The 21,763-nt window shown below is 46.3% G+C and overlaps 1 non-coding gene across 1 annotated transcript; it reads right to left on the bottom strand.

The window, feature by feature from the left end:
* Positions 1 to 4,922: 4,922 nt before the first annotated feature.
* Positions 4,923 to 4,995, bottom strand: Trnaa-cgc. Its single transcript has one exon. It is a non-coding gene; the product is annotated as a tRNA-Ala (tRNA).
* Positions 4,996 to 21,763: the final 16,768 nt, after the last annotated feature.

The raw sequence follows: 21,763 nt of genomic DNA, 5'->3' as shown, positions 1-21,763 counted from the left end.
GGCTGCTCATAAGCCACACAACACGCTGGTAAATGGCAAACGACGCCTAGCTCGGTTAAGGGGCGTAAACACTGGACGATTTAACAGTGCAAAAACGTTGTGTGGTGTGACGAATCACGGTACACAATGTGGCGACCCGATGGCAGGGTGTGGGTATGGCGAACGCCCGGTGATCGTCATCTGCCAGCGTGTGTAGTGCAGACAGTAAAATTCGGTTGTGTGAAGGAGGAGGGGCCTTGCACCGCCTGTTCTTTTGCGTGGCACTATCACAGCACAGGACTACACTGATATTTTAAGCACCCTATTGCCTCCCACTGTGGAACAGCAATTCGGAAACTGCGATTGCATCTTTCAACACGATCGAACACCTGTTGATAATGCACGGCCTGTGGCGGAGTGGTTGCACTACAATAACGTCCCTGTAATGGACTGGCCTGCACAGAGTCCTGACCTGAATCCAACAGAACACCTTTGGGATGTTTTGGATCGCCGACTTCGTGCCAGACCTCACCAACCGACATCGATACCTCTCCTCAGTGCAGCACTCCGTGAAGAATGGACTGCCACTCCCCAGGAAGCCTTCCAGCACCTGATTGAACGTATGGCTGCGAGTGTAGAAGCTGTCATCAAGGCTAGGGGTGGGCCAACACAATATTGAATTCCAGCATTACCGATAGAGGGCACCACGAACTTGTAAGTGATTTTCAGCCAGGTGTCCGGATACTGTTGATCACATAGTGTACGTATGTAGTTGCTGGCGTGAAAATACATTAGGAAACTGTACCATCAGCCAGTGCTGGTTGACAATTTGACTGGTTGGAAAGAATAGTCAGGGGAGGTGTGCGTTTTCGCACCCTCGCGGCCACACGTTCGGTACACACATTTGGGCTCGCACAATGGACTACGGAAATTCCGAGACGTTCTCTGGAGTGCAGAGATTCGGCTGAGAGGCACCACAACTCTTTTAACTTCCATGTAAGCAGGGCACCGACTGCGTGCCGCCCCGCCTCCGTAACAAGGTCGTCATCACATGCTGTTATCCTCACGGCTCGCCATCACTACACGTCAACTGTAATAGCAGTTATAGTGAATGGTGTGACTCTTGAAATTTTCCCGACATATCGAATATTCCACAAGATTTCGGGATTGCAGCCGGATCTCATCGACTTCTTTCGACGACATTTCGGCTGACAACCTTAGAGCCATCTTCAGGCGAGTGTTTGACACTGGAGATTGCTAGTGCAAGTCGCTCTATTTATACGTAAAAGTGCCGCCGGAGCGCATGCGCAAGTTACCGTAGCTACGGTACGTATACGTAGAGCCACTTGCACTAGCAATCTCCAGTGTGAAACACTCGCCTGAAGATGGCTGTAAGGTTGTCAGCCGAAATATCGTGGAAACAAGTCGATGACATCCGGCTGCAATCCCGAAATCTTGTGGAATAGTGAATGGTCATAATCCGCAAGCATCTCAGAACCTCGCCAACAATTAGTTACTGTCATTAACGTGACCATTTATGTACCACTGGAATTGAAAAACAAATGGCTCTGAGCACTACGGGACTTAACATCTGAGATCATCAGTCCCCTATAACTTAGAACTACTTGAACCTAACTAACCTAAGGACATCACACACACACATCCATGCCCGAGGCAGGATACGAAACTGTGACCGTAGCAGTCGCGCGCGGTTCCGGACTGAAGCGTCTAGAACCGCTCGGCCACAGCGGCCGGCGACTAGAATTGAAACTGTTGAGAATGATGGTGTAATCCCTACAAGATATAACGCGTGAATTGTGGAGTAAGTTAGACAGTTCGACAAAGGAAAATTTTGTAATATGCGAATAAGGGTTTCCAAAGCAGTTCTGCAAGGGGAATTAAAAACGGAAATCAGAAATTCCCTACCAGGCACAGTTTTTTGGTTACACGGAAATATATATAATTAAAATTCCATAAATAATACTGTTCCTCAAGAAGGGTAAATTTACTGAAAGTAGTTGGTAATATCAACTTCTGCATTTGAGTCGTTTTAGTGTTGAAATAGTGGAACCTATCTCTGTACAGTATTGCCTTGTCATTATAATTCTAGCCTTTCTGAGAGCTAATATCGCCACTAGAAATTATAAATTTAAGATTGCTGACATAGTGATTTAGCAGTTGTGATTTACACTGAGGAGCAAAAACAACTGCTACACCTGCCTTATATCGTGTAGGGCCCCCGGGAGCACGGACAAGTGCCGCAGCACGACGTGGCGTGGACTCGACTAATGTCTGAAGCAGTGCTGGACGGAACTGACACCGTGAATCCTGCAGGGCTGTCCGTAAATCCTTAGGAGTTCTAGGGGGTGGACATCTCTTCTGAACAGCACGTTGCAAGCCATCACAGGCATACTCATTAATGTTCATGTCTGGGGAGTTTGGTGGCCAGCAGAAGTGTTTAAACTCAGAAGAGTGTTCCTGGAGCCACTCTGTAGCAATTCTGGATGTGTAGGGTGTCGCATTCTCCTGCTGTTACTGCCCACGTCCGTCGGAATGCGCAGTGGACACGAATGGATGCAGATGACCAGACAGGATGCTTACGTACGTGTCACCTGTCAGAGTCGTATCTAGACGTATCAGGTTCCGATATGACTCCAAGTGGACACGCCCCACACCAGTACAGACCCTCCACCAGCTTGAACAGCCCCCAGCTGACAGGCAGGGTCCGTGGATTCACGAGGTTGTCTCCATACCTGTACACGTCCATCCGCTCGACACAATTTTAAATGAGACTCGTGCGACTAGGCAACATGTTTCCAGTCACCAACAGCCCAATGTCGGTGTTGGCGCGCCCGTACCAGGCACAAAGCTTTGTGTCGTGGAGTCATCGAGGGCACACGAGTGGTCCTTCGGCTCCGATAGCCCATATCGATGATGCTTCGTTGAACGGTTCGCACGCTCACACCTGTTGATGGCCCGGCATTGAAATCTGCAGCAAGTTGCGGAAAGGTTGCCCTTGTGTCACGCTGAACGATTCACTTCAGGTGCCGTTGGTCGCACTCTTGCAGGATCTTTTTCCCGCCGCAGCGATGTCGGGGATTCGATGTTTTACCGGATTCCTGATACTCACGGTACACTCCTGAAATTGTCGTCAGGGGAAAATACCGTCTTCATCGCTACCTCGGAGATGCTGTGTCCCATCGCCTGTGCGGCGACTATCACACCACGTTCTGACTCAATTCAATCTTCATAACCTGACATTGTAGCAGCAGTAACCGATATAACAACTGCGCCAGACACTTGTTGTGTTATATAGGCGTTGCCGACCGCAGCGCCGTATTCTCGCTGTTTCATATCTCTGTGTTTGTATACGCATGACTGTACCAGTTTCCCTGCGAACGTACGATTAAGCCACTTTCACGTTATCTCGTTGCCATTATCATGACCCTGCAGTTGCCATCACTGTTTGTGAAACTCTGCTACATTTTTTAATGTACAAATCATTGTCAGAGATTGTAAAACATTATATCTTTCCTCTGAGTATAAACTGGCCATTAAAATTGCTACACCAAGAAGAAATGCAGATAATAAACGGGTATTCGTTGGACAAATATATTATACTAGAACTGACGTATCATTACATTTTCACGCAATTTGGGTGCATAGATCCTGAGAAACCAGAAACCAGAACAACCACCTCTGGCTGTAATAACGGCCTTGATACGCCTGGGCATTGAGTCAGACAGAGCTCAGATGGTGTGTACAGGTACAGCTGCCCATGCAGCTTCCACACGATACCACAGTTCATCAAGAGTAGTGACTGGCGTATTGTGGCGAGCCATTTGCTCGGCCACCATTGACCAGACGTTTTCAGTGGGTGAGAGATCTGGAGAACGTGCTGGCCAGGGCAGTAGTCGAACATTTTCTGTACCCAAAAAGGCCCGTAGAGGACCTGTAACATAGGTCGTGCATTATCCTGCTGAAATGTAGGGTTTCGCAGGGATCGAATGGAGGGTAGAGCCACGGGTCGTACCACATCTGAAATGTAACGTCCACTGTTCAAAGTGCCGTCAATGCGAACAAGAGGTGACAGACACGTGTAACCAATGGCACCCCATACCATCACGCCGGGTGATACGCCAGTATGGCGATGAGGAATACACGCTTCCAATGTGCGTTCACCGCGATGTCGCCAAACACGGATGCGACCACCACGATGGTGTAAACAGAACCTGGATTAATCCGAAAAAATGACGTTTTGCCATTCGTGCACCCAGGTTCGTCGTCGAGTACACCATCGGAGGCGCTCCTGTCTGTGATGCAGCGTCAAGGGTAACAGCAGCCACGGTCTCCGAGCTGATAGCCCGTGCTGCTGCAAACGTCGTCGAACTATTCGTGCAGATGGTTGTTGTCTTGCAAACGTCCCCATCTGTTGACTCAGGCATCGAGACGTGGCTGCACGATCCGTTACAGCCCTGCGGATAAGATGCCTGTCATCTCGACTGCTAGTGATACGAGGCCGTTGGGATCCAGCACGGCGTTCCGTATTACCCTCCTGAACCCACCGATTCCATATCCTGCTAACAGTCATTGGATCTCGACGGACGCGAGCAGCAATTTCGCGATACGATAAACCGCAATCGCGATAGCCTAGAATCCGACGTTTATCAAAGTCGGAAACGTGATTTGCTCCTCCTTACACGAGGCATGACAACTACGTTTCACCAGGCAACGGCGGTCAACTGCTGTTTGTGTATGAGAAATCGTTTGGAGGAGGAGGAGATTAGTGTTTAACGTCCCGTCGACGTCGAGGTCATTAGAGACGGAGCGCAAGCTCGTGTTAGGGAAGGATGGGGAAGGAAATCGGCCGTGCCCTTTCAAAGGAACCATCCCGGAATTTGCCTGAAGCGATTTAGGGAAATCACGGAAAACCTAAATCAGGATGGCTGGAGACGGGATTGAACCGTCGTCCTCCCGAATGCGAGTCCAGTGCGCTAACCACTGCGCCACCTCGCTCGGTGAAATCGGTTGGAAACTTTCCTCATGTCAGCACGTTGTAGGTGTCTCCACCGGCGCCAACCTTGTGTGAATGCTCTGAAAAGCTGATCATTTGCATATCACAGCATCTTCTTCCTGACGGTTAAATTTGGCTTCTGTAGCACGTCACCTTCGTGGTGTAGCAATTTTAATCGCCAGTGGTGTATACTTCTCTATGCAGAGCAATGCATCTATTAATCTGGTTGGTGCTCATAAAACTTACTGAAAGGAACCTTTCCTTTTTTCAAGAAAATAATCATTGTCACACTGAAGTAGAACGAGACAGCTTCCAGATCTGCAGAATTCAGTCTGTAAGTGTACAGAAGCTACTGTTGTGTTATTTTTCCATCGTGACAGAAATGAAATCTCCCATAATCTTTTGTAGTTAAAAATATCTTGGTGTTTATTTTTACCACAAGTTATTTATAAATTTTTTTTCTTCCTAGGACATGTTTTGTCGCCGAACGTGTCTGAATTATCCACACTCTTTGTGTTACATCTGAGGGGATTACACACTTGGAAGGCATAGGAAGAAAATTTTCGCCCATCATAAAGAAGGCTTTCAAGCGCTACTTTACAATTGATCCCCGAGAACAGGGCAAGGGCTCGGCACCACGTGTGTGTTGTTACGAAAATTAACGAGTTGGTGGAAGGGCGAAAATTCCACATTGTTTGCAGCAGCCATGTCTTGGAGGGAGCAGAAAGATCATGTAACAGACTGTTACTTTTGTCTCGCAAATTTTGTAGGAATCACAAGCAGAAAGTCAGAGAGGCACATAGCTTACCCAAATTTGCTTCCCTAGTCATACCAGTGCCTTCAAGACCACCTAATTTTTTGGGCACGGTCAGTGAAGGAGAAAGTGTTGCCCAGGATTTGACATTTTCTACTGTACGAAGTTGATCCAACATATCAGGAAATAAGTGATCGATATCCGTGTTTTTTAACTCAGGCATACCTAAATGATCTAGTAAGTGACTTGGGCCTGAGCAAACAAAAGGCAGAACTGCTAAAGATCTAGGTGAAAAGAATGTAATCTTCTAAGTCGAGATAGAATTGTAACTTTTTGTAGGAATAGAGAAAGCGCTATTCTTCCGGTTTTTTTTTCAGGTGATGGAAGACGGTCATTCTGTAAAGACGTGTGTGGTGGCGTAACGAAAGCACTGGACTTTAAACACAATGCACAAGACTGGAGACTGCTTATAGACGCCTCCGAAACTAGTTTAGAAGCAGTTCTGCTCCACAACGGGAACGGAATTCCTTTCGTCCCAGTTGCTTATGTTACTGTCGCAAAAGAGTCTTATGACATTTTGCAATAGATGCTCACACGTTTGAAATATATAAATGGAAATCACGTGGCGACGTCAAAATTATAGGCATGATATTAGATATACAGCCAGGCTACACCAAATGCAGATGTTTCATGTGTGAGTGGGATAGTCGAGACAGAGGTTGCCATTATATGGTCTCTCCGAAAGTGGAAACTGGGCGAAAAAATTTTCTGCTTAAGAAGCTGCTAGCTAGTGAAAATGCGCTTCTTCCTCCACATCAAACTAGACTCAGTAAAGCAATTTGCTAAGGCACTGGTTAAAAGTGGATAAGGATTTGTCTACCTCCGGATTAAATTTGTTCGTCTTGCACCAGCAAGATTAGAGGAATTCAGCACGTCCCAAATTTTGGAGAAATCCTGACGACAAAAGAAAAAAAAAAGCTTGGATATGTTTTAAAAATGTCAGAAACAACTTTCTGGGAAAACGAAGATCCTGTAAGTACAAACAATTGGTAAACGACATGCTTTTTGCATACCAAAAACTGGGTTGCACTGTGCCCCCCAAAGTGCATTTAATGCACTCTCATTTGGATCAGTTCCCAGAAAGCTGCGGCGACGTATCTGATGAACGTGGAGAAAGGTTCCATGACCTTAGAACGCCGGTACGAAGTGAAATAGGTACCTACGATGCTGGCTGATTATTGCTGGAATATAATTCGAGACTGCAAGGGCATTCACCACAAAAGGAAGAAATAAAACTACAAATCCTATAATGTATAAAGTGTAAAGTATAATGGTGGGAAAATATACATTTTTGATCATGGTTTTAAGTTTCTAAGCTCTGCGTACAATGGTGGAGCTCAGTAGTTCCTTTATTGGCAGAAATATGTCGTAACAACGGTCAGAAACACTAAAGTTTAATGTTTTCTAATGCAGTAAACATTATGCAGATCATTATTTGGTCAAAATCAAAATCAAATTCACTCTATTGAGGGAAAAAAAGGCAGAGAGCAATTGGAGATAAAAGAAAGTATGATTCAAACAAATTAATCAAAAATGACAAATATCAGAAAGAAGCAGAAAATTCAATGGTAACGTATAATCTTGAGAAACTAATAGCAGTTTTAAAAGCAACATGATGAATTATCGCCCACAGTAAATCAACGTAAAAAAAACATGCATGGTGGACTGCAGTTTATGACGAAATTCACGATAAAAGACATCAAGCTTGGACAAAATTTCAATCTGAAGAAATGGAAGAAAATGCAACTAACCTCAAAACCATCAGAAATAAATTCTGTCTAATTATCAGAAAAGCAAAGCGGCAACATCAAAACAATCGATTGAAGAAAACTACTACAAAACCAGTTCCAGAGATTATTTCAAAGCCTTTGATAAACAATTACGTAATTACAAGTCTTCCACACTATTGCTCAGAAATAAAGATGTAAAAATAGCCAATAATAATAAGGAAAACGCAGAAATTATGGCAGAAGGTCCTGAAATGTGATGAACCTGAAAAACTTTCAACAATAGGCACTAGAACCCCTATAACAACCAGAAAATGTAGAGCCACCTACAATAGAACAAATAGAAATTGCACTTAAAGCAATGAAGAACACAAAGCATGTGGTGAAAATCAAGTGTTTGTCGAAATGTGGAAGTATGCTGGTAAAATAACTCAGACATCTGTACATATTATTTTACAAAAAAATTGGACAGCAGAAAAATTACCAGAATGGACCATAGATATAATTAAGCCATTTCATAAGAAAGGAGACGAAAGTGATCCAGACAGCTATAGGGTTCAAATGGTTCAAATGGCTCTGAGCACTATGCGACTTAACTTCTGAGGTCATTAGTCCCCTAGAACTTAGAACCACTTAAACCTAACTAACCTAAGGACATCACACACATCCATGCCCGAGGCAGGATTCGAACCTGCGACCGTCGCGGTCACGCGGTTCCAAACTGACGCGCTTAGAACCGCACGGCCACACCGGCCGGCACAGCTATAGGGGAACCTAACTGTACCTAGAGGATTTTTCCAAGATTTTACGCAGTAGAGTCAAAGAGCAGCTAGAGAGGAGCTGGGGGTAAACCAAGGAGACTTCAGACCTTGGAGAGGCTATGCCGAATAAATAAGGACTATGACATTAATCATGAGTTATTACAGCAAACGAAACAAGCCTCTCTCAATTATATTTTTAGATTTTAAGGAAGCATATGATTCTATCCTAGACCGTTACTGTTAAAAATGTTGAGGCGTTTCGGACTACACCCAAAATTAATTAAACTATTACGACTTATCTTAACAGACACAAATTCGAAAGTTAGGTTCAGAGGGAAACTTTCTGAATCATTCGCTGTTAAAACTGGTTTACGGCAGATAGACGGCCTGTCACCAATTCTTTTTAATTGTGCCCTTAAATACATAATGTGGGAATGGTACAGGGACAATCCAAAGAACATTAAGGTTGGAACACAAAAGATGACAAACTTGAACTGTTTAGGATTTACTGATAACCTTGCAGTTAACGACAAAATTCAAGAAACCAAACAACAAATGCAACCATTACAGCAAATAGTCCAAAGTATTGACCGTAAAATATCTTTTGAAAAAACGGAAATAATGCTAACGGAAAAACGCACATAAAATTGTTGAAGAATTTAAATACTTGGGAGAAATAAGGACACACTACCAGAAAGACAAACTGTTATGGAAGAGTAGAATAAAGAAGTTGATTAAACACATCATGTAACCAGGAACACGTACAACAAAAGATGCCTGTCGGTTGCCACAAAAGTGAAACCTACGAGTCACACAGCCACAAATAACATATGCTTGCGAAACTACATTTAAAACAACCAACATTGTAGCAATATACAGATTATTCAAAACAGATGGATAGTAATCAAATATATAAATAAAAAATACCAAAAAGACGGAGTTTGAAGAACGGCTTCAGGATATAAAGAAATACACTGAAGAGCGAAAGAAACTGTTACACCTGCCTAATGTCGTGGTAACATTAAGAGTGCAACGGGAATTCCACTGTTAAATGCAGAGGAGAGAGCAGATAGGTGGAAAGAATACACTGAAAGCCTCTATGAGGGTGAAGATTTGCCTGATGTGATAGGAGAAGAAACAGGAGTCGATTTAGAAGAGATAGGGGATCCAGTATTAGAATCGGAATTTAAAAGAGTTTTGGAGGACTAACGGTCAAATAAGGCAGAAGGGATAGATAATATTCCATCAGAATTTCTAAAATCATTGGGGGAAGTTGCAACAAAACGACTATTCACTTTGGTGTGTAGAATATATGAGTCTGGCGACATACCATCTGACTTTCGGAAAAGCATCATCCACACAATTCCGAAGACGGCAAGAGCTGACAAGTGCGAGAATTATCGCACAATCAGCTTAACAGCTCATGCATCGAAGCTGCTTACAAGAATAATATACAGAAGAATGGAAAAGAAACCTGAGAATGCGCTAGGTGACGATCAGTTTGGCTTTAGGAAAAGTAAAGGGACGAGAGAGGCAATTTTGACGTTACGGCTAATAATGGAAGCAAGGCTAAAGAAAAATCAAGACACTTTCATTGGATTTGTCGACCTGGAAAGAGCGTTCGACAATATAAAATGGTGCAAGCTGTTCGAGATTCTGAAAAAAGTAGGGGTAAGCTATAGGGAGAGACGGGTCATATACAATATGTACAACAACCAAGAGGGAATAGTAAGAGTGGACGATCAAGAAGGAAGAGCTCGTATTAAGAAGGGTGTAAGACAAGGCTGTAGCCTTTCGCCCCTAGTCTTCAATCTGTACATCGAGGAAGCAATGATGGAAATAAAAGAAAGGTTCAGGAGTGGAATTAAAATACAAGGTGAAAGGATATCAATGATACGATTCGCTGATAACATTGCTATCCTGAGTGAAAGTGAAGAAGAATTAAATGATCTGCTGAACGGAATGAACAGTCTAATGAGTACACAGTACGGTTTGAGAGTAAATCGGATGAAGACGAAGGTAATGAGAAGTAGTAGAAATGAGAACAGCGAGAAACTTAACATCAGGATTGATGGTCACGAAGTCAATGAAGTTAAGGAATTCTGCTACTTAGGCAGTAAAATAACCGATAACGGACGGAGCAAGGAGGACATCAAAAGCAGACTCGCTATGGCAAAAAAGGCATTTCTGGCCAAGAGAAGTCTATTAATATCAAATACCGGCCTTAATTTGAGGAAGAAATTTCTGAGGATGTACGTCTGGAGTACAGCATTGTATGGTTGTGAAACATGGACTGTGGGAAAACCGGAACAGAAGAGAATCGAAGCATTTGAGATGTGGTGCTATAGACGAATGTTGAAAATTAGGTGGACTGATAAGGTAAGGAATGAGGAGGTTCTATGCAGAATCGGAGAGGAAAGGAATATGTGGAAAACACTGATAAGGAGAAGGGACAGGATGATAGGACATCTGCTAAGACATGAGGGACTTCCATGGTACCAGAGGGAGCTGTAGAGGGCAAAAACTGTAGAGGAAGACAGAGACTGGAATACGTCAAGCAAATAATTGAGGACGTAGGTTGCAAGTGCTACTCTGAGATGAAGAGGTTAGCAGAAGGAACGGAATTCGTGGCGGGCCGCATCAAACCAGTCAGTAGTCTGATGGAAAAAAAAAAAAAAAAAAAAAACCTTTTACGTTTTACGTGGGCAGCGCACAGTTGGTTGCTCGTCCGCGACTGACTCTTGATTGCACCTTTTCTAACTGGGCCAACCACAATTTGCGCGCTACTAAGTTCTGTTCCCACCTTTTGCATATGAAATAACTAAGAACCCTAAGTGAGGATCAGCAATTACAAAACAACTAACAAACATTTTAGATAAAACAGAACCTTTGCACATATTAACATTTCTATAAAAAATTATTTAAACAAAATTACAATTATATACAGTAAGTTTTGTTTCCCTCCATGTGAGACAAAGAATTTAAATGATAGATACACTACATTGCATAGAATCAAGCCATGACATCAAAGTTTTTCTACGCGGAAAAGAATAAACACTCTCATGATATCGATTCAATCCGACAACATTTACGGATACTCAATGTTATAACATTAAACCAAAACAAAGAGGCGAAATAAATCAGTGGAGCATTAGAGCTGTGCTGTTACAGGTTATCGCCAGTTTCTTGAGCCGCTCCCTTCATCACTGCCCCTCCCTGCACAGTAATCGGAAACACGTATGGCGCGTTTCTTCACAAAAGACGTGCTGCCATGAAGGAGTTTGGTGGTAGTACCATCCTGGTGATATACTAGTCGCTCCGCTGGCCCATCTGCTGTCTGTGTATCGGTAGCACTTTTTTACACTCTCTTTATGTGCACCTCCCTCCTCGTTTAAAAACACTTTCTTTATCCTCTTTCCGTTAGACTCAGGAGTGGTCTCTGGGCTCTCATCCAATCGTTCCTCTCTTCTGCCAATCACTCCATATCAGAGCAGCACTTGCACAGTAACTATTTGTTAGATTTTTTTTTCCAGTCTCCCTCTACAGTTTTGACCCTCTACAGCTCCTTCTACTACCACGGAAGTTTCTCCCTGATCTCTTGACAGATGTCTGGTCACCCCGTCCCTTCTTCTTGTCAATCATTTCCTCTCCTCGCCAATTCTACGGCAGACGTCCTGATTCCTTACCTTAACAGTTCACCTTATTTTGAACACTGTTCTGTAACACCACGTCTCAAATGCTTCGATTCTCTTCTGTTCCGGTTTTGCCAAAGTCCGTGTTTCACTATCATACAATGCTCTGCTCCAAGAGGAGGTTCTGAGAAATCTCTTCCTAAAATTAATACCAATATTTGATACTAGTAAACATGTTTTGGCCTGCCATGTCCCCCTTCGCCTGTGCTAATCTGGCTTTTATGTCCATGCTTCATCCCTCAGGCAGCACACACTCTCAATTCGTACAATACTTCTTCTACTTCTTCCTAAGGGATAGGGCTAGGACCATTAACGTCTCGCCGGGAAATTCTCCCGCCATCTTTTGACTGAACTACCTAGCGACCTTACACCTTCGGGCTGGTAGTGTAGCCTGGGTTTTGAAATCGTCTTCCAGCTCATTCATGTTACATGTTTTCCCCAGTTACTTTGCTAGTTCTATATACAAACTGAAGCGCCAAAGAAACTGGTATAGGCATGCGTATTCAAGTTCGGAAATGAGTAAACAGGCAGAATACGGCGCTGCGGTCTGCAACGCCTACATAAGACAAGAACTGTGTGGTGCAGTTGTTAGATCGGTTACTGCTGCTACAGTGTCAGGACAGGTTATCAAGATTTAAGTGAGTTTCCACGTGGTGTAGTAGTCGGCGCTAGACTGATGGGGACACAGCATCTCCGACGTAGGGATGAAGTGGGCATTTTCCCGTACGACCATTTCACGAGTGTTCCGCGAATATCGGCAATCCGGTAAAACATCAAATCTCGGACATCGCTGCGGCCGGAAAAAGACCCTGCAAGTACGAGACCAGCCAGCACTGAAGACAATCGTTCAACGTGACAGGAGTGCAACCCTTCCGGAAGTAGCTGCAGATTTCAATGCTGGGCTATGAACAATCATCAGGGTGTGAACCATTCAACGGAATATTATCAATACGGGCTTTCGGAGCAGAAGGCCCACTCGTGTAGCCGTCATGACTGCACGTCACAAAGCTTTACGCCTCGCCTGGTCCCGTCGTTCGACTGTTGATGACTGGAAACATGTCGCCTCGTCAGACGGGTGCCGTTTCAAGCTGTATCGAGCGTACGGACGTGTACGGGTACGGAGACAACCTCATGAATCCATGGGACCTGCGTGTCAGCAGGGGACCATTCAAGCTGGTTGAGGCTCTGTAATGGTGTGGGGCGTGTGCAGTTGGAGTGATACGGGATACATCTAGATACGACTCTGACAGGTGACACGTACGTAAGCATCCTGTCTGATCACCTGCATCCATTAAAGCCCATTGTGCATTCCGATGGACTTGGGCAATTCCACGAGGACAATGCGACACTCCACACGTCCAGAAGTGCTGCAGTGTGGCTTCAGGAGCACCGTTATCAGTTTAACCACTTCCGCTGGCCAACAAACTCCCGAGACAAGAACACTATTGAGCATATCTCGGATGCCTTGCAACGTGCTGTTCAGAAGAGATCTCCACCCCCTCGTATTACGGATTTACGGACAGCCCTGCAGGATTCATGGTGTCATTTCCCTCCAGCACTACTTCAGACATTAGTCGAGTCCACGCCACGTCGTGTTGCGGCACTTCTGCGTGCTCGCACAGACCCTCCACGATATTAGGCAGGTGTATCAGCTTCTTTGGTTCTACAGTATATACAGGCTGTTACAAAAAAGGTACGGCCAAACTTTCAGGAAACATCCCTCACACACAAAGAAAGAAAATAGGTTATGTGGACATGTGTCCGGAAACGCTTACTTTCCATGTTAGAGCTCATTTTATTACTTCTCTTCAAATCGCATTAATCAGGGAATGGAAACACACAGCAACAGAACGTACCGGCGTGACTTCAAACACTTTGTTACAGGAAATGTTCAAAATGTCCTCCGTTAGCGAGGATACACGCATCCACCCTCCGTCGCATGGAATCCCTGATGCGCTGAAGCAGCCCTCGAGAATGGCGTATTGTATCACAGCCGTCCACAATACGAGCTTTCAAATGCCCCCATAAATTAAAGTCAAGAGGGTTGAGGTCAGGAGAGCGTGGAGGCCATGGAATTGGTCCGCCTCTACCAATCCATCGGTCACCGAATCTGTTGTCGAGGAGCGTACGAACACTTCGACTGAAATGTGCAGGAGCTCCATCGTGCATGAACCACATGTTGTTTCGTACTTGTAAAGGCACATGTTCTATCAGCACGGGTAGAGTATCCCGTACGAAATAATGATAACGTGCTCCATTGAGCGTAGGTGGAAGAACGTGGGGCCCAATCGAGACATCACCAACAATGCCTGCGCAAACGTTCACAGAAAATCTGTGTTGATGACGTGACTGCACAATTGCGAGCGGATTCTCGCCAGCCCACACATGTCGATTGTGAAAATTTGCAATTTGATCACGTTGGAATGAAGCCTCATCCGTAAAGAGAACATTTGCACTGAAATGAGAACTGACACATTGTCGGATGAACCATTCGCGGAAGTGTACCCGTGGAGGCCAATCAGCTGCTGATAGTGCCTGCACACGCTGTACACGGTACGGAAACAACTGGTTCTCCCGTAGCACTCTCCGTACAGTGACGTGGTCAACGTTACCTTGTACAGCAGCAACTTCTCTGACGCTGACATTAGGGTTATCGTCGACTGGACGAAGAATTGCCTCGTCCATCGCAGGTGTCCTCGTCGTTCTAGGTCTTCCCCAGTCGCGAGTCACAGGCTGGAATGTTCCGTGCTCCCTAAGACGCCGATCAATTGCTTCGAACGTCTTCCTGTCGGGACACCTTCGTTCTGGAAATCTGTCTCGATACAAACGTACCGCGCCACGGCTATTGCCGCATGCTAATCCATACATCGAATGGACATCTGCCAACTCCGCATTTGTAAACATTGTACTGACTGCAAAACCACGTTCGTGATGAACACTGACCTGTTGATGCTACGTACTGATGTGGTTGATGCTAGTACTGTAGAGCGATGAGTCGCATGTCAACACAAGCACCGAAGTCAACATAACCTTCCTTCATTTGGGCCAACTGGCGGTGAATCGAGGAAGTACAGTACATACTGACGAAACTAAAATGAGCTCTAACATGGAAAGTAAGCGTTTCCGGACACATGTCCACATAACATATTTTCTTTATTTGTGTGTGAGGAATGTTTCCTGAAAGTTTGGCCGTACCTTTTTGTAACACCCTGTATAGAGGTATACGTTTCGCCCTTTTGCGCTTCGCTATGTACAACAACCATCATAATGGAAGAAGTAAAGTCTGCCATAGCTACAACGAAAAATGCCAAAGCGGTAGGTACAGATACGATACCGGGAGAAATATTAAAATGCTTGAACCAAGATGGAATAAGAGAAATAGCCGGCCGGTGTGGCCGTGCGGTTCTAAGCGCGTCAGTTTGGAACCGCGTGACCGCTACGGTCGCAGGTTCGAATCCTGCCTCGGGCATGGATGTGTGTGATGTCCTTAGTTTAGTTAGGATTGAGTAGGTCTAAGTTCTAGCGGGCTGATCACCACAGATGTTAAGTCCCATAGTGCTCAGAGCCATTTGAACCAAGTACACACCCATCTACAAGAAGGCAAGTACAAGTGACCCACAAAGCTACCGTCCAATATCTTTGACATCCATTTGTTGTACAATCTTAGAACATAATCTGAACTCAAACATAATGAGGTATTTCGAACACAACTACCTCCTCCATACCGACCAGAATGGATTTCGCAAACATACAGCGTGTGAAACCCAACTGCCAATGACATCCTGAAAGCCATGGATCAAGATAATCAGATCATTGCCGTATGTCTCGAGTTCCGAAAAGCATTTCACTCAGTACCACACCTACGCTTACTATAAAAAATACAAGTGTGTGAGGTGTCAGAAGAAACATATGACTGGATTGAGGATTCCTTGGCACGGAGCACGCAGCGTGTTATCCCAGATGGAAAGCCAGCGACAGATGTAGAAGTTTACTACGCCAGTGTGTCGGGTCCCTTGCTGTTCATTGTGACCTTGCGGACAATACTGATAGTGACGTCAGACTTCTCGCAGATGATGCGGTCATCTACAACGAAGTACTGTCTGAATGAAGCTACACTCCTGGAAATTGAAATAAGAACACCGTGAATTCATTGTCCCAGGAAGGGGAAACTTTATTGACACATTCCTGGGGTCAGATACATCACATGATCACACTGACAGATCCACAGGCACATAGACACAGGCAACAGAGCATGCACAATGTCGGCACTAGTACAGTGGTATATCCACCTTTCGCAGCAATGCAGGCTGCTATTCTCCCATGGAGACGATCGTAGAGATGCTGGATGTAGTCCTGTGGAACGGCTTGCCATGCCATTTCCACCTGGCGCCTCAGTTGGACCAGCGTTCGTGCTGGACGTGCAGACCGCGTGAGACGACGCTTCATCCAGTCCCAAACATGCTCAATGGGGGACAGATCCGGAGATCTTGCTGGCCAGGGTAGTTGACTTACACCTTCTAGAGCACGTTGGGTGGCACGGGATACATGCGGACGTGCATTGTCCTGTTGGAACAGCAAGTTTCCTTGCCGGTCTAGGAATGGTAGAGCGATGGGTTCGATGACGGTTTGGATGTACCGTGCACTATTCAGTGTCCCCTCGACGATCACCAGTGGTGTACGGCCAGTGTAGGAGATCGCTCCCCACACCATGATGCCGGGTGTTGGCCCTGTGCGCCTCGGTCGTATGCAGTCCTGATTGTGGCGCTCACCTGCACGGCGCCAAACACGCATACGACCATCATTGGCACCAAGGCAGAAGCGACTCTCATCGCTGAAGACGACACGTCTCCATTCGTCCCTCCATTCACGCCTGTCGCGACACCACTGGAGGCGGGCTGCACGATGTTGGGGCGTGAGCGGAAGACGGCCTAACGGTGTGCGGGACCGTAGCCCAGCTTCATGGAGACGGTTGCGAATGGTCCTCGCCGATACCCCAGGAGCAACAGTGTCCCTAATTTGCTGGGAAGTGGCGGTGCGGTCCCCTACGGCACTGCGTAGGATCCTACGGTCTTGGCGTGCATCCGTGCGTCGCTGCGGTCCGGTCCCAGGTCGACGGGCACGTGCACCTTCCGCCGACCACTGGCGACAACATCGATGTACTGTGGAGACCTCACGCCCCACGTGTTGAGCAATTCGGCGGTACGTCCACCCGGCCTCCCGCATGCCCACTATACGCCATCGCTCAAAGTCCGTCAACTGCACATACGGTTCACGTCCACGCTGTCGCGGCATGCTACCAGTGTTAAAGACTGCGATGGAGCTCCGTATGCCACGGCAAACTGGCTGACACTGACGGCGGCGGTGCACAAATGCTGCACAGCTAGCGCCATTCGACGGCCAACACCGCGGTTCCTGGTGTGTCCGCTGTGCCGTGCGTGTGATCATTGCTTGTACAGCCCTCTCGCAGTGTCCGGAGCAAGTATGGTGGGACTGACACACCGGTGTCAATGTGTTCTTTTTTCCATTTCCAGGAGTGTATATAAATCTTCAGTCAGACCTTGACAATACAGCAAAGCGGTGCAAAGATTGGCACGTTACTTTAAATGTTCAAGAATGTAAAATTGGGCACTTGACAAAACGAAAAATAACGTGGTATCCTATGAGTACGCAAAGGAACTTGCCCCCCTTCTTGCAGCGGTGTACCGTAGGTCTCTAGAAGAGCGTAGCGTTCCAAAGGATTGGAAAAGGGCACAGGTCATCCCCGTTTTCCAGAAGGGACGTCGAACAGGTGTGCAGAACTATAGACCTATATCTCTAACGTCTGTCAGGTGTAGAATTTTTGAACGCGTATTGCGTTCGAGTATAATGACTTTCCTGGAGACTAAACATCTACTCTGTAGGAATCAGGATGGGTTTCGAAAAAGACGATCGTGTGAAAGCCAGCTCGCGCTATTCGTCCACGAGACTCAGAGGGCCATAGACACGGGTTCACAGGTAGATGCCGTGTTTCTTGACTTCCGCAAGGCGTGCGATACAGTTCCCCACAGTCGTTTATTGAACAAAGTAAGAGTAAGAGCAAATGGACTATCAGACCAATTGTGTGATTGGATTGAAGAGTTCCTAGATACCAGAACGCAGCGTGTCATTCTCAATGGAGAGAAGTCTTCCGAAGTAAGAGTGATTTCAGGTGTGCCGCAGGGGAGTGTCGTAGGACCGTTGCTATTCACAATATACATAAATGACCTTGTGGATGACATCGGAAGTTCACTGAGGCTTTTTGCGGATGATGCTGTGGTACATCGAGAGGTTGTAACAATGGAAAATTGTACTGAAATGCTCGAGGATCTGCAGCGAATTGACGCATGGTGAAGGGAATGGCAATTGAATCTCAATGTAGACAAGTGTAATGTGCTGCTAATACATAGAAAGAAATATCCCTTATCATTTAGCTACAAAATAGCAGGTCAGCAACTGGAAGCAGTTAATTCCATAAATTATCTGGGAGTACGCATTAGGAGTGATTTAAAATGGGATGATCATATAAAGTTGATCGTCGGTAAAGCAGATGCCAGACTGAGATTCACTGGAAGAATCCTAAGGAAATGCAATCCGTAAACAATAGATGTAGGTTACAGTACGCTTGTTCGCCCACTGCTCGAATACTTCTCAGCAGTGTGGGATTTGTACTAGATAGGGTCGATAGAAGAGATAGAGAAGATCCAACGGAGAGCACCGCGCTTCGTTACAGGATCATTTAGTAATCGCGAAAGCGTTACGGAGATGGTAGGTAAACTCCAGTGGAAGACTCTGCAGGAGAGACGCTCAGTAGCTCGGTACGGGCTTTTGTTGAAGTTTCGGGAACATACCTTCACCGAGGAGTCAAGCAGTATATTGCTCCCTCCTACGTATATCTCGCGAAGAGACCGTGAGGAAAAAAATCAGAGAGATTAGAGGCCACACAGAGGCATACCGACAATCCTACTTTCCACAAACAATACGAGACTGGAATAGAAGGGAGAACCGATAGAGGTACTCAAGGTACCCTCCGCCACGCACCGTCAGGTGGCTTGCGGAGTATGGATGTAGATGTAGATGTAGACTATGACATTAGTGAGTCACAGTTGGAATATCCTGATGCAAATAACAGGGTGTAACAATTATCAGGAACATGAAGTGAAACGATCATATTTGTGGATAAAGCAGGTCGTAGACTTCGGTTTCTTGGTACAATGCTAGGGTAATGCGATCAATCTACAAAAGGGATTGAATGCAAATCTGTCGTGGGACCCTTCCTAGAATACTGCTCAGGAGTGTGGGACCTATACCAAACAGGACTGTCAGGGGATATTGAACGTATACAGAGGAGGGCAGCACGAATGGCGACAGATTCGATTGACCCGCGGCAGAGTGTCAATGACGATGATGTTTGGGTCGTGGAGCACTCAACTGCGTGGTCAACAGAACCCGAACAAAATCCCAATTCGTACTCAGTCCAATTTTTTTCACAGTCCAATCCAGCCTCTGTCACAAATGATGATGACAATGAAGAAATGATGAGGACAACACAAACATCCAGTCCCCAGGCTAGAAAATCACCAACCCGCCCGGGAATCGAGCCAGGGACCCCATCATCCAGGAGTGTCAATCAGATGTTGAAAAAACTGAAGTGGCATACGTTCGAAGACAGACGTAAACAATCCTGAGAAAGTCTACTAATAACTAGTTTCAACAACCGGCTTAAATGGCGAGTCTAGGAATGTCCTACAAATCGCTACACATCGCCCCCGTCGCTACACATCGTCAGGATAAGATCACATTAATTACAGCACACACAGGGCCATTAAACAATCACTGTTCCCGCGCTCCATACGCGAATGGAACGGAAAAAAAGCCGCGCCGGGTAGCCGCATGGTCCAGGCCGTCTTGTCACGGTTCGCGAGGCTCCTCCGTCGGAGGTTCGAGTCCTCCCTCGGGCATGGGTGTGTCTTGTCCTTAGTATAAGCTTAAGTTAAGTTAAGTAGGGTCTAAGCTTAGGGACCGATGACCTCAGCAGCTTGGTCTCATAAGATCTTACCACAAATTTCCAAACGGTAAAAAAGCCTTAACAATTGGTACAGTGGGACCCACTCCCTGCCATGTACTTCACAGTGTTTCGCGTAATACGGTTGCAGATATAGGGAGGAAGTGATATTATGGTATAACCCTTTTTCATGGATGGTATGTAGTCCCCTTAATGCACTTAAGAAAATGCTAAATGCAGAAGGATGTGAACACATTTCATAGTATTGTGTACTAATTTCAGTAGAGGAACGGTTCCGAGACCCTGACTGTACATATCAGTAAAATAAACCATGAAGGACGGAGCAGCAACGACATAAAAAGCAGACTGTCACTGGCAAAAAGGGCATTCCTGACCGAGAGAAGTCTACTAGTACCAAACATAGGCCTTAATTTGAGGAAGAAATATCTGAGAATGTACGTTTGGCGCACAGCAGTATGCGGTAGTGAAACATGGGCTGTGGGAGAACCGGAAAAGAAGAGAATCGAAGCATTTGAGATGTGGTGTTACAGAAGAATTTGGAAAACTAGACGAGCTCAGAAGGAATGGGGAGGTTCTGCACAGAATTGGCGAGGAAACTACAGACAATAAGGAGGGACTGGATGATACATCTGTTGAGACATCACAGAATAACTTCCACAGTAGTACGAGAGGGAACTGTATAAGGTAAAAACGGCAGAGGGAGGGGCAGATTTGGAATTCACCCAGCAAATAATTGAGGACATAGGTTGCACGCTCTAGCCTGAGATGAAGAGGTTGGCGCGGGGGAGGAATTCGTGGCGGGCCGCTTCAGCATGACAATGCACTGTGCCGTAAAGCAGCATCTGTGAGGCAATGGTATGCTGACAGTAACGTTCCTGCAATGGGCTGGCCTACCCAGAGTCCCAACTTGAGCTCAATGAACATCTCGGGGATGAGTTAGAAAGTCAACTCAGCTCCGGACCCCAAATTTCAACATCTCTACTTTCTCTGCTTTCGGCTCTTGAGCAAGAAGTGGCTGTCATTCTTCCACAGACATCCAGACACCTCACCGAAAGTGTACCGAGGAAAGCTAAAGCCGTTATGATGTCGAATGGTGGACACATCCCATTTCATTGCCACTAATAGGTGTCCGGCCACTTTTGATCAAATAGGCTGTGGCTTACGGCTGTTCTAGATGTGTACTACGTCCAGCTTAAGTTTCCATCTGTTTTTGCTCCTAGACCCTTTGGTGGAGACGTGCCCCCGCCTCCTCCGAGACATACGCTGCTGCCTGCGTCACGTTCTCTCTGTGTTTTGTGTCGCCTGCCCCCGCGCTCCGCTCCTCAGCGGTGTCGCCCGCTCGGCGTCTCGCAGTAGACTGAACCCTGCGCCGAGCCGCGGCTGCGCGCCATCGATTCGGAGCGGCAGCCTTCTGCGCAGGCGCGGGTGGAGTCGCGCGGCACGCCGCGCCGGCCGCTGCGTGCGGGCGGCCGACTCCGCTTCCCCCCCTGCCGGCGCCCCCCCCCCCACTGCTCGTTCACAGAATTATAACGGCCCGGCCTGGGCTACGAGTCCTCGCTGCGCCCCAGCCTCACGCCTTCCATTTAATTACACGGCAGCCAGCGCGCGGTCGATTTACCCACCCTCCGCCGCCGTGCGCTGCCATTCATCTCCTTTTCCGTCCCCTCCCAACAGCCTCTGTCGTCCACTTTGATTCAACACGATTGCGTGCAACAAAAATCGTGGCAGACAGAAA

Source organism: Schistocerca piceifrons, chromosome 11 (genome assembly GCF_021461385.2).
Source record: "Schistocerca piceifrons isolate TAMUIC-IGC-003096 chromosome 11, iqSchPice1.1, whole genome shotgun sequence".
NCBI classification, from domain to species: Eukaryota; Metazoa; Arthropoda; class Insecta; order Orthoptera; family Acrididae; genus Schistocerca; species Schistocerca piceifrons.
This window is presented reverse-complemented; position numbering and strand designations above follow the sequence as displayed.